Raw genomic sequence first — 12181 nt, 5'->3', positions numbered from 1 at the left:
TGTGTCTACTGTCTTTGCTGTCCCCTGCCTCCCAAATATGAAGTAGTGGTTTCATGCTTTAAATAATCACTTTTTCCTTTTTTAAAAAAACAAACTTTTAACTTCCCTTTTGGAAAAAAACCCATGCCCTGGCTTAGAGCCGTGATGTAAAATTAAAGTCAACTTGAAAATGAAACAAATACTCAATGAACAGTGTAATCCTGTACATATCCATTCAGAAGTAAGCCCCATTAAGTTCAATGGGACTTACTCCCAGGTGAGTGCATCTAGCATTGAGCTGAAGATGGTGTATTGAAAGTGGAAACGAATGACACAGGTTGAATGGATTGATAGGACATTCATAATGGTTGATATGGGATGCTTTTACTATGAGTGGTAAAAGCGATTTAGGCCTTGAGTTTGGTTGATGGTTTTTTTCTGGCATGTTGGTGTGTGTTTATTCTGTTCTGCTGATGGTTGTGGATAGGATAGGAATTTAATTCATCACCTTCTCTCTCTCCTCCCCTTTTTCATTTAGGATTAGTCAGGAAAAGGTATGAGCAAATACAACAAAAAAGTGTATTTAACCTTCCAAAACTTCCTTCTGCTGCACACGCTCTATTGAGATGAATGAAAGATAGTCAGAAAGTAGCTTCATGCATTCATTCGAATAAAGCTTGTCCAGCTGACAGTGCCAGAGGCCTATCCTTGTTTTTATTATGTGGCATGGTGTAGATAATGTAACACTTTGGTGCATATACCATACAGTTAAATCAACAACATACATCAGTGGCATTCAACTTTTCATTACTATTATTATTATTACTATTATTTTAAATACATTTTTGCCCACTTTACCTTCGTGGAGCTCAGGGTGGCACACTTGGTTCCATCCCCTTTTATTTCCGCAACATCCCTGTGAGCTCTGTTAGGCTGAGAGACAGTGACTGGTGCGAGGTTACCAAGTGAGCCTCGGGGCTGAGCAGGGATTTGAATCTCTCTGGTTCCTAGTTCAATGCTCTTAACTACTACAGTAGAGCTGGTTTTCCATTTCCAGTCCCAGTACCCACTTTTAACCCACATGTGCAACACAAGAGCCACTTCTACAGCCCCAAAGCAACCCTCCTTGAAAATAAGTGGGCTTACCTCCAAGCAAGCATGCATCAATGGCAGCCTTCATTTTTCTCTGATTATTTTAACCTTTACTGTGTCTTGATCTGTCTCCTCTCTTTTTCCCCCTTACATTTCTCCCCCCACCGCATCCCCGGGCTTTTCTCCATCCATTTTTTCCTCTGTCTTCAAAAGATATTTATGGCCCACCTTCCGTTCAGGTTGGTAACCCAGTATGAGCAATTGAGGCCCATACCAGGTAAACATATACTTAAAAAAAAAAAAACCCTGACAAGCTGGCACTATGTGCAAACGATGTAAGCTGTCCAATTCTAATGACCTTTGACATGTTTACAACCAAGCAGAACTGCAAACATGCAGTGAATTCATATTCAGTGCAATGTCAATGCTTTGTCTCCCCCCCCCCAAATCTGTGTGCAGTAGAATGTTTGGGCAGGCCTTGCTTTGTCATTGACATAGAAGCAGAAGAGCTTGGACTTTCCAGTGCTTTATCTGAAGACTTCTTTTTTTTAGTAGTGCTATGGCACAAAATGAAGTCCTGTCTATTTTGTACTTTATTTCACTGGATTTATATACCACTTAATCATCAAAGTGTCTACGCTTTTTACATATAATGTGTTGTATGTATGTTATGTTTGTGAGCTGCTTTGGGCAGGGGGTGTCCGCATTAAAAACCAGATCCTGGGAATCACTAGTGGGGGGAGACTGCTGTTGTCTCAGGTCCACAGGACTTGCTTGAGGGGTCCCCATGAGCATCTTCTTGGACACTGAGGATGCTAGACTAGATGGGCCTTTGGCCTGATGCAGCAGAGCTCTTTGTATGTGGCTGTGTATAATTACTACGTATAAATACTTATTACTGCGGCACCAAGGATGTGAAATGGATGGCCTGCAATCCCTGCTCCACCTGTATAAGTCAGGTTGGAGAGCCTGTGGCACTCCAGATGTTGTTGGGCTGCAGTTTCTCTCGTCCCTGACTATGGGCTTTACTGGCTGATGGGAGTTGGTCCAGTAACATCTGGAGGGCTGCAGGTTCCCCAACCCTGATCTAAGTCCAGAGATAGCCTATGAATAATACTTTTCTTGAATACCTTTCCGGGTTTAGGACCTATCTGCACTATACATTTAAAGCAACATTGCACCACTTTAAACAGTCGTGACTTTCCCCAAAGGATCCATGTAACTGTAGTTCAAGGGTGCTGAGAATTGTAGCTCTATGGCGGGCCTCTTTGTAACTACAGCTTGTTAGACACAAGCTTTTTAAGGTGAATCTTGAGACAAGCCCTACTAGACCAAAGGCCCATCTGGACAAGCATGCTACTTCCCACAAGAAGGCCAACCAGGTGCCTATTGGAATTTGTGTAATTATCTTTGTGGTCCACACAGTTCTCGGCCAAGCTGTGCAATGAACTAGAAACACCTTAGATTTTGTTCTTTCTTGTGTTTCAAGATTATCTGTTTAGCTATTCATTCATTTCAATTTTCATTCAGAGTGATGTTGACTATCCAATGGATTTGGGGGGGGGGTTATTACCCACCTCCCCCCCCGCCCCCATGACTGAGAATTTATACATTTACATCTATATAGATTAGCTATCAGATTTTTTTTAAAAAAAATGTACTGGGCGAATGGCATGGAGATTATAGTGATTATATATTGAGGGACTATTGCTCATTGGTGAGAGCCAGTGTGGTGTAGTGGTTAAGGTGTTGGACTACGACCTGGGAGACCAGGGTTTGAATCCCCACACAGCCATGAAGCTCACTGGGTGACCTTTGGCCAGTCACTGCCTCTCAGCCTCGAAGGAAGGCAATGGTAACCCCCCTCTGAATACTTCTTACCACAAAAACCCTATTCGTAGGGTCACCGTAAGTCAGAATTGACTTGAGGGCAGTCCAGTTCCATTGCTCATTGGCTGAGCAGATGCTTTGCGTGCAAAAGGCCTGCAGTTCCATCCATGATACTTCCTGTAGGATCCTGAATTGCTGCGGCCAATCAGACTACTAAATTCTACTGAGCTAAATAGACCAGTGGTCTCAGTCATTCTTCCCTAACCTGGTGCCCTCCTGCGGTTTTGGGCCACAAATCCCATCAGCCCCGGCCAGCGTAGCTTGGGTCCTCCTTGTGGCGCTGATGGGAGTTTATAATCTAAAACATCCAGAGGGCACCAGGATGGGGAACGCTGGTCTAATTAAAAGGCAGCTACCAGTGTTCTGCATTTCAGTGGTTCCCAACCTTTTCTCCCCACGGACCGCCTGAAAATTGCTGAGGGTCTTGATAGACCACTTAATTGTTTTTCTGCCTCGTGTAGGAATTGTCATGCGCTGTGCTAGACCCTATAGGATGTCTAATTGTATTTTTATTGCATCTTTTATTTCTTGTATTACAATTTGCGTTCCATAAAATTCAAATTGTAATACAATAAAATACAATGTAAGAAATAAAACAAGCAATAAAGTACAATTAAAGGTCAATATGAACGCACGCCGAGGACTGCCTGAACGAGTGGTCCACGGACCAGAGTTTGGGAACCCCTGCTGTATTTGATACTGACAGTTCTATATTGGACACAAGTCAGTTCTGTTAGAATCCATGCTAGTTTTGGCACTGATTTAGTGGGTTGTCCATTGAACTACTCCAACAGAGCCAATTTTTGTTAAGCAGTTATCAGCATGGGATATAAATTATTACAGAGCATGTTTTCCTGGTCTGCTTTACTGTCTGTCCTTATTGTGCAAGAAGCTTTAAACAAGATGCAGTTTTGCAAGCCACACACAACTCCTTTGTGGGTTATTTCACTGCTCAGCAGAATTATTATTCCTCATAATAATTTCATTTTGGACCAATGAGCAGAAACATTTTTTTTGTTCCACTGCCTAACGTCCCGCTAGAACACCTTAATATTTACAAACTTTTGTTTTCCAGATAACTGCTTGCTCAGGGACATAGCTAAATGTTTCCCTGTGGGCTAGATGAAGTTCCATAAAACAAACGCTATAGGAGTCTTAAGTATTTGTTGATTTCTAAAATGTATTCGTTATACTCTGCAACAACAGCACCCGAAACAACGTAGCAAACTACTAAACTAACATTCAACAAAATAAGTAAAATCCACCTGCAGATGCTCCTGCCTTGCTGTTGTAACTTTTACTTGAGCAATTTTTTAAATTAGAAAACTTCTATATGCCTAAATAGGAGTGTCCATTTACATGAGGGGAAGGGATCAGGCTTTCCCCACTCTAGGCACTTATTTTGCAGTCCCACAGATTGCAGTTAGGAAAAAAACCAGCTTTGATAGGTGAAATAATTTCCTAGCGCTCATGATTACAGATACACATTTTAAAAAGCCAACTGTTCCAAAGGATTGGCGCATGAAAGCCCATTTCTGACATTCAACCAGCTGTTAGCTCTTGTGTTTGATAGGAAGCCAGCTCACGCCACCATGCAAATGACATAAGAACAAAAGAGTGCTGGATCAGGCCAATGACCCATGTAATTCTGCATCCTGTTTTTACAGTGCCCAACCAGATGTCTGTGGGAAACTCACAGGCAAGACCCGAGCGCAAGAGCACTCTCCCCTCTTGGTTTCCAGCAAGTGGTCTTTAGAAGCATGCTGCCTATGACCACGGAGGCAGAGCATAGCCGTCATGGATAGTAGCTGCCGATAGCCTTATCCTCCATGTAATTCTAATCCTCTTTTAAAACCATCCAAGTTGGTGGCCATCACTGCCGCCTGTGGGAGCAATTCCCATTGTTTAACTATCTGTGAAGAAGTGCTTTCTTTTGTCTGTCCTGAATCTTCCAACTTTCAGTTGGATGTCCATCAGTCACAGTGTTGTGAGAGAGGGAGAAAAATGTTTCTGTATCCGCTGTCTCCGTGTCGTGCATAATTTTATAGACTTCTGTTTTGTTGCCTCTTACTTGTCTTTTCTCTAAAGGAAAAGGCCCAAATGCTGCAACATTTTCTCCCAGGTGGGATGGGTGCACTGCACACAAATGTGCAAAAAAAAACCCCAAACCCCAGCCTCAATACTGACATCATTTATTCACTCATTCGTTCAGTGGTGTTAGCCTATGTTACCATGCAGATATCTCAGAAACAAAGCATGAGGAATCCAAGCAAGGACATCAGACCCATCCACGGATATTTATTTTTCTGCTCTCCCCTCTCCCTCGCCCCCGGCCATTTATTGTATTGGAACAATTGTCTCCTATTAGACTTCAACATGTATCTTTGAAATCAAGTAGCCTTTACTCCAGTAATAGGCCAGAGAGTAGCGTCATCTGGATTCTAGAGACGTATTCCTTTTTTTCCCCTTCTCTGTTCTTTTTAGATCTTTTAAGTTATCGTGTTCTGTCCTTCTTCTCTTTACTACAACAGGGCAATCCTTGTTCCCGGTACAGTAGCCTTAAATTCATGCTGCTGTGACATGAATAAGGGCAAGTGGTCTCTTTTACCCTTTTGGTAAGACGTTCGTGATTTGAACCCTGCCTGGAAAGCAGAGGTGGGGAAACTTCAGGCCTGGGGGCGGAATGTGGCCCTGTCTGTCTGGCCCTTGGGACTCTCCCTGGGTCTTACCCTTCCCCCACCCTGCTTTGCACACTCCGTGAGTGTATTTCCCTGGCTGAAACTCGGACGATGCCTGTTGCTTGCCGGGATGTCAGATAGAGAGGAGTGTGTGTAGAAAATACTTCTGTAAAAAAAAAAAAAAGGTGACATTAATTCATAGAATCTATTCATTGCTTCATCCACTTTTGGGGCATCAGGCCCCACCCACCACTGGCATGTGGCTCCTGAAAGGTTGCCCAGAAAGGAATGTGGCCCTTGGACTGAAAAAGTTTGAAATGTCTTTGAAATGCACCAGCATTTCTTTTTTTCACAGCGCACTTTGCAGTTGTACACATCGTTGCGTGATAACGTAATCTGAAGCAGCATCTACTGTCCATGTAGTCTGGAAAACTAGTCTGGTGTGTTGATATACAGATGTACAGGGATCAGTATTGGTATACAGAGGTGGCTAAGTCACTGTGCTGCTACCTATATTGCCTATTTCGTTCATAGACAAGTTAAACATGGTGAGGGGGACTGGCACAGTCCTGCAACATCAGCAGCTCTGCTCCAATAGGAGGTGGCCTGAGGAAGTGCGCTCTCTGTGCTCATGTATGCAGTGGTGGCTTGGTGGCTCCATGTCAGCCAGGCAGCGGAATCCACTCCAGGTTTTGGACCAATCTTTCAGGAACTGTCCAAGGTGTTGGATAGTTCCTTGAAAGTTTGGACTAAAGCCTGGAGCGGATTCCACTGTGCCACTGACGTGGAGCACCAGCCACCACTGCATGTATGCAGCATGCACTTGAGAAGTGCACTCTCTCAGCACAAAATGGATTATAACTGTTCCAACAGAATGTTCTTTAGATTGAAAGATAGTGTGGGACAGGGACAGCATGGGGATGACTGAATGCACATTGTCACATAGTGTGTACATGTCCTAAGAAGCTGCCTTAGAGTAGGACAGGTTGTTTGTTCGTCTAGGTCAATATTGGCAGCAGCTCTTTTGGGTCTCAAGCAGAGTTCTTTCCCATTACCTGCTATCTGATCCATTAAAACAACAACTGGAGATGCCAGGGATTGCACCTGGAACCTTCTCCATGCAAAGCATGTGCTCTACTACTGAGCTGTGGTTTTGTCTCACAGACATGGATCTTATTTGATAAGTGCAGCACTTTATGACTGGGAGCTTAAGGCTAGTTCATACATGAGAGCTGAATATCTGATGGACTTTAATGTGTTGAATGAGCTATTGCACTTGAGGGACTGTAGACAGTGCCTTTAAGTGGAGCTGGTGCACATGTCCTGCTGTGAATCCCCAAATTATGAATGATTGGTGAGAACTGAGAACACCTGAGTGGATCCACTCGAAATATTGAGTCCACTGAAGAGTGTTGTTTTGAATCAGCATTGAGTGGTGCATACCTTCCAACTTGCGACAGATGGAAATGGGGACATGCTTATAAAACCTGTTTTCCCACCAGCAATGACTCTTTACTCTTACAGACGGTTGAAGCTTGTGTATTCAACAGTAGCTCAGTCCTCCACTGTCTTAAAAGTCAAGAGGGTGATGGCTGTTTTGGTCAAGAGATTACATTTTTTCCCCTGGCATTTGTTATCAGCTGTGAGAAATAAACCTTGCCGGCTGCAGTGTGCGAAACAGTAGACTATACATGACATGGTGCCTCAGTGTGCATGCACTCACATGCACATTAGTTATTAGTGATCATTAGGGGAGGTGAACCCTTATGAAATATTAAGTTAGCAGGTCACACTGACAAAATTCAAGCAAGGCATCCCCAGGGATACAGACCAGAAAAAAAAGAGGTTGCCCCGAGTAGATAGGAACAGTATGAGCATTTGGTGATATGAAAGATTAAACCTGAGATGCCAATCTTCCCTTAACAATACTGGAATCAAGTGTGAAGCACGGCAACTCAGTGGAACGGCAACTCAGTGGAACAGCAACTGCTTTGCACGCAGAAGATCCCAGATTCAATCCTCAGCATCTCTAGGCAGGGTTGGGAAAGAGTCCAAGTCTGAAACTCTAGAGAGGTGCTGCCGGTCAGTCCTGATCTAGGTAGACCAGTGGTCTAACCCTGTATAAGGTAGTTTCCTTTGTTTGCATATGTGGATCTTCCCTAAGGTCTGCATGTAATTAGACAAATTGTGGCTCAAAAATGAGCCAATTGTTTGCTTCTGTCTGATCCACCTGGGGATCCTTGGCAAATCCGTTTTCTCTGAATTCTGATGCAAACTGACCTTATCTGCTGCTCTTGGTCTAATGTGTGGATCAGAATGTAATTATTCTTCAGAGTTCTTATTGTCAGAATTTTGTGATAAAGTTGCTGGCTCAAAAAAGTACTAACGTGCATATTTTAGGTTAAATTTAGAAATACACTGCGATTGAAGTACATGTGTGAATATGTATTTTGTAATAAAACATAGGATTTAAAATATTTTTGTGCAGAATTTTTTTTAAATTGCAGCTTAAAGCGGAAATACGATAGAAGAGAGGTATAAATGAGCACATGCAAACTAGACATGGACTGGAAAAAGACTGATGTATCCAACCTTATTTCCACCCATACCTCAAATAGTAATTGCATCGATTTTGGCTGATTTACTTCCTTTTCACATTTGACATGATTTGCAGGCAGGTCTCCCTCCTTAGTAGGTTAGGAGATGCTTTCTGGTTTGTTATATATTTACATATCTATTGTGTGTTTGCAGAAGAGAATTATCCAGCAATGCAGAGCGGCAGCTACCAACAGTTCTCCTATAAATTTTTCAGAGTTTTTGGAAGTGCCAAATAGTATAACTTTCTTATCTGCTCAGCTTCTGTGATGGAAACGGAAGACAGCTGCCGTGGATCGGAGAGCAGGAGCTCCTAGGCCCACACAAGCACACATACACGATACAGGCCATGTGGGCTTCAATAAGACTGCCCGCCCCACCTACCTGTTGTGTTAGCACATCAGTGCGCATGCCCCACACATTGCATGCCCATACCTGCCATCACCAAATATGGTGGTGGAGGTGTCCCTAAAGGATCGATGCTCCTTCCACTATCTTGCAAGAGGTAGGTGGGGTGGCTGGACCTATTTAAGCCACACATTGCCTGTATCGGGAAGGGGTATTGCTTGTACGTGCCGTGGGCCCAGGGCAGGGTGGTGCCTAAAGGCCCAGTCACGCCTGATGCTGGCCCTGTTTTAAGCATTTTCTGCCTCCTAAAGGAAATGCCTTGTATTTGGCTTCATTAGTCATCACTTCTACAGTGAGAGCAATGTTGTGCTGATGTCCTGCTTGCGAGCTTCTCCTGGGCATATGGCTGGCCATTGTGAGAACAGAATGCTGGACTAGATGGGCCCTTGGCCTGATCCAGCTACAGGGCCCTTCTTAAGTCCTAGACTCCCATCCAGCTGCTAAGCGAGTGGTGCTCAAACTAATAAATCTGTTAGTCCTTTAAGGTCCAACTATTTTTTTTAATAGACTAATGCTGCTACACCCTCTGGAATTAGACCCACATTAGTGCCCTGCTGCTGCTAACAAGAATTGCTTCTCAGAAGAAGTATCTTCAGATTTGCCTCCCACAGCTACAGAAGTGAAACTAAAAACAATGTATCAACGTCCACTTTTCGCTTTCTTGAGGGAGGTTAATGGGTAACTTTGTTGTCATCGTGCAATCATATCCTGTCTTTAGTAATGAGAGATACAGGGTTGACCAGATTCTTGCTAGTGAAAATATGCTTTCATCCTTTCTGTTTTTCCCAGGCTGTCAACTTATATATGCACACATCGTCTGAACATTCACAGTTGCTGCAACCTTGCAGATCTGGCTTTGGGTTAGCACAGCAGTTCCTAAAGCATAGTCTGTGAGTTTTATTCAGGTAGTTTGTGGCATACCCACATTAAATATTCAAATTGATTTTCAATTTTTTCCCCCTCCTTTCATTTCTTATACTGTATTTTATTGCATTACAATTTAAAAAAAACATTAAGCAGTCCGCCAAGGCTATCAGCAATTTTCAAATGGGTTATTTAATTAATTAATTAATTTATTAGATTTTTATACCGCCCAACTAGCATAGCTCTCTGGGCGGTGTACAACAGAAAATACAAATACATCTCATAAAATCCCATGTTAAATACAACAAAAACATGTAAAAAGAAGAAACAATCTAAAATCAATTACACAAATTTTAAAATTTAAATTAAAACGCCATAGAAAAGAGGCAAGTCTTAAGCTGGCGCCGAAAAGACAGCAGCGTCGGCGCCATATGCACCTCATCGGGGAGACTGTTCCAGAGTTCGGGGGCCACCACTGAGAAGGCCCTAGTTCTTGTCACCACCCTCTGAGCCTCCCTATGAGATGGGACTCAGAGGAGGGCCTTCGAGGTAGAGCGCAGTGTCCGGGCAGGTTCATATCGGGAGAGGCGTTCCAACAGATATTGTGGTCCCGCGCCATATAGGGCTTTATAGGTTAAAACCAACACTTTGAATCTGGCCCGGAAGCAAATTGGCAGCCAATGCAAGCGAGCCAGAACAGGTGTTATATGTTCCGACCGCTTGGTCCTCGTTATTAATCTGGCCGCCGCATTTTGGACAAGCTGTAGCTTCCGAACTGTCTTCAAAGGCAGCCCAACGTAGAGCGCATTGCAGTAGTCCAATCGTGAGGTTACCAGAGCATGTACAACTGATGTAAGGTCCTCTCTGCTCAGGTAGGGGCGTAGCTGGGCTACCAAAAGTTTGGGAACCACTGTGAAATACATCGTAATTCTGTGTTTCCGAAGCCCCCTGAACCTACAGTTGAGACAGACATTTGGGACTTTAGGGGGAAAATGTGTACACAAACTCAGTTTACAAATCCAGGCTGGATTTTCTTTTTGGTTTTCGCTAGCGATTGGAGAAGGAAAGGAAAATGCATAGTGTGTGTGTGTGTGTTTGGTGGAAGGGATTTTCTGAGATTTTTTTTTTGCTGAAAGGTAGTGTGATGTAGTGACTAGAATTTGCAGTTTGGCTGTGGGAAACCCAGCTTTAAAGTTCTGTTCAGTGTTGCGTTGGTTGCGTGACACTTGATCACTGCAGCAGCATCACTAGAAATAAGGACTGAACTAGAAATGACAGTGAGGGATTGGTTTGTCTAAAACTGCATCTGCCCCAGTCACTTTGTTTTCAGATTATCTCTAATTTGTGTTAATAAAACATAAAGGTTATTGTACTGTGTGTAGGTGTTGTATTGTTTTTTTTAAAAAAGGTTAAAATTATTGAAAATAAATTTAAATCCAAGTCTGACTCAGTCAGTAAACTAATGGGCTACAAGCCTAACCTATATCTGAGCTCTTTGAGGGGAACTGTATGGAAACAGAACATAGTCAGTAAATAGAAGGTAGGCTTAGCAATGATGAATTTGACTGTCTGTAAATGCTTTTGAATCTGTGGATCTTAGCTAACAGTGCCTGAAAATAATGGGTTGTATTCACCTAAGTCCTACCCAGACCAGACCCATTGAAATTAAGAACCTAAGTTGGTTGTGCCCATTAACTTAATGGGTCTACTCTGAGTAAGGTTAGTACTGAATATCAGCCACTGTTTTCACCTACATTGGGGATGGGACACCTCAAGCTCCACAGGCCTCTCTATTTAGCCTTTCAGACTCTCCCCAGACTTGCATCTCTCACTGACCCTGATCCACACGTTCCTCAAACCCTTTTTTGTTTCTCTGGCTGCAACTTTCCTTTTGACTGTGATAATTCTTCTCGCTTGTTTGGATGAGGGGTGGAGATATGTATAGGCATGTAGAATCCTCTGACTAGCATGTAGCCTACAGTGCAGGTGCAAGAACCACTTCTGTTGCTGTGCCTACTTTTACTTCTGACCCCAACTCACCACTGATGTGTGGCCCTCAGAAGGTTGCCCATGAGGGAAAGCAGCCCGTGGGCTGAAAAAGGGTCCCCACCCCAACTAGAGATACGAAGGTCTGGAGGGAAGAAACACCAAAAAATTGTGGGGGGAAACCACCTGTCTTTTCCTGGTTCCCCTCCCCCATTTTCCCAGGCCTTCACATCTCTACTCCGACCACATGATGTACAATTTCTGGGTCCTAAATGATTAGCAGGTCTGGTATACTCAGTGCCTGGATGGGAGACCACCTGGAAACCACCAGTATGTCACCTTGAGTTCTATGATGAAAGAAAGGTGGGGTATAAATGTAAGAAATAAATCAATAAATAAAAACACATAAAATGCCATTGTGTCCCCCCCCAATTAGTATTGTCTGTAAAGTATCTCTTCCTTGTCCTTCCATTATGCTTTTATTAAATCATTAATCAGTATTTTTGTGGTGGTTTGTCCACATGGTTCTCAAAGCTGATCGCAATAATGAAATATATCAATTAAAGCCAGTTGGATAGTGGCAAATTCAGAAGTGCAGGGTCCCTTCATGTTAGTCACAGCCACGCCCCCCCCTTTTTTTCTTTTTGCTGCTGGATTGAGAATGAGATCCTTGTGAATGCTTTCTCCCA

The 12181-nt window shown here is 43.2% G+C and overlaps 1 protein-coding gene across 3 annotated transcripts in view; it reads left to right on the top strand.

The window, feature by feature from the left end:
* The window catches only part of CMIP (c-Maf inducing protein), a 258040-nt gene that overhangs the window by 27158 nt on the left and 218701 nt on the right, over positions 1-12181 (top strand). The gene's annotated exons all lie outside the window — the stretch shown is intronic.

The sequence above is a fragment of the Rhineura floridana genome, chromosome 13 (assembly GCF_030035675.1).
Source record: "Rhineura floridana isolate rRhiFlo1 chromosome 13, rRhiFlo1.hap2, whole genome shotgun sequence".
Lineage (NCBI taxonomy): Eukaryota > Metazoa > Chordata > Lepidosauria > Squamata > Rhineuridae > Rhineura > Rhineura floridana.
Note: the sequence above shows the minus strand (reverse complement) of the source record. Positions and strands in the feature narration are given on the sequence as shown.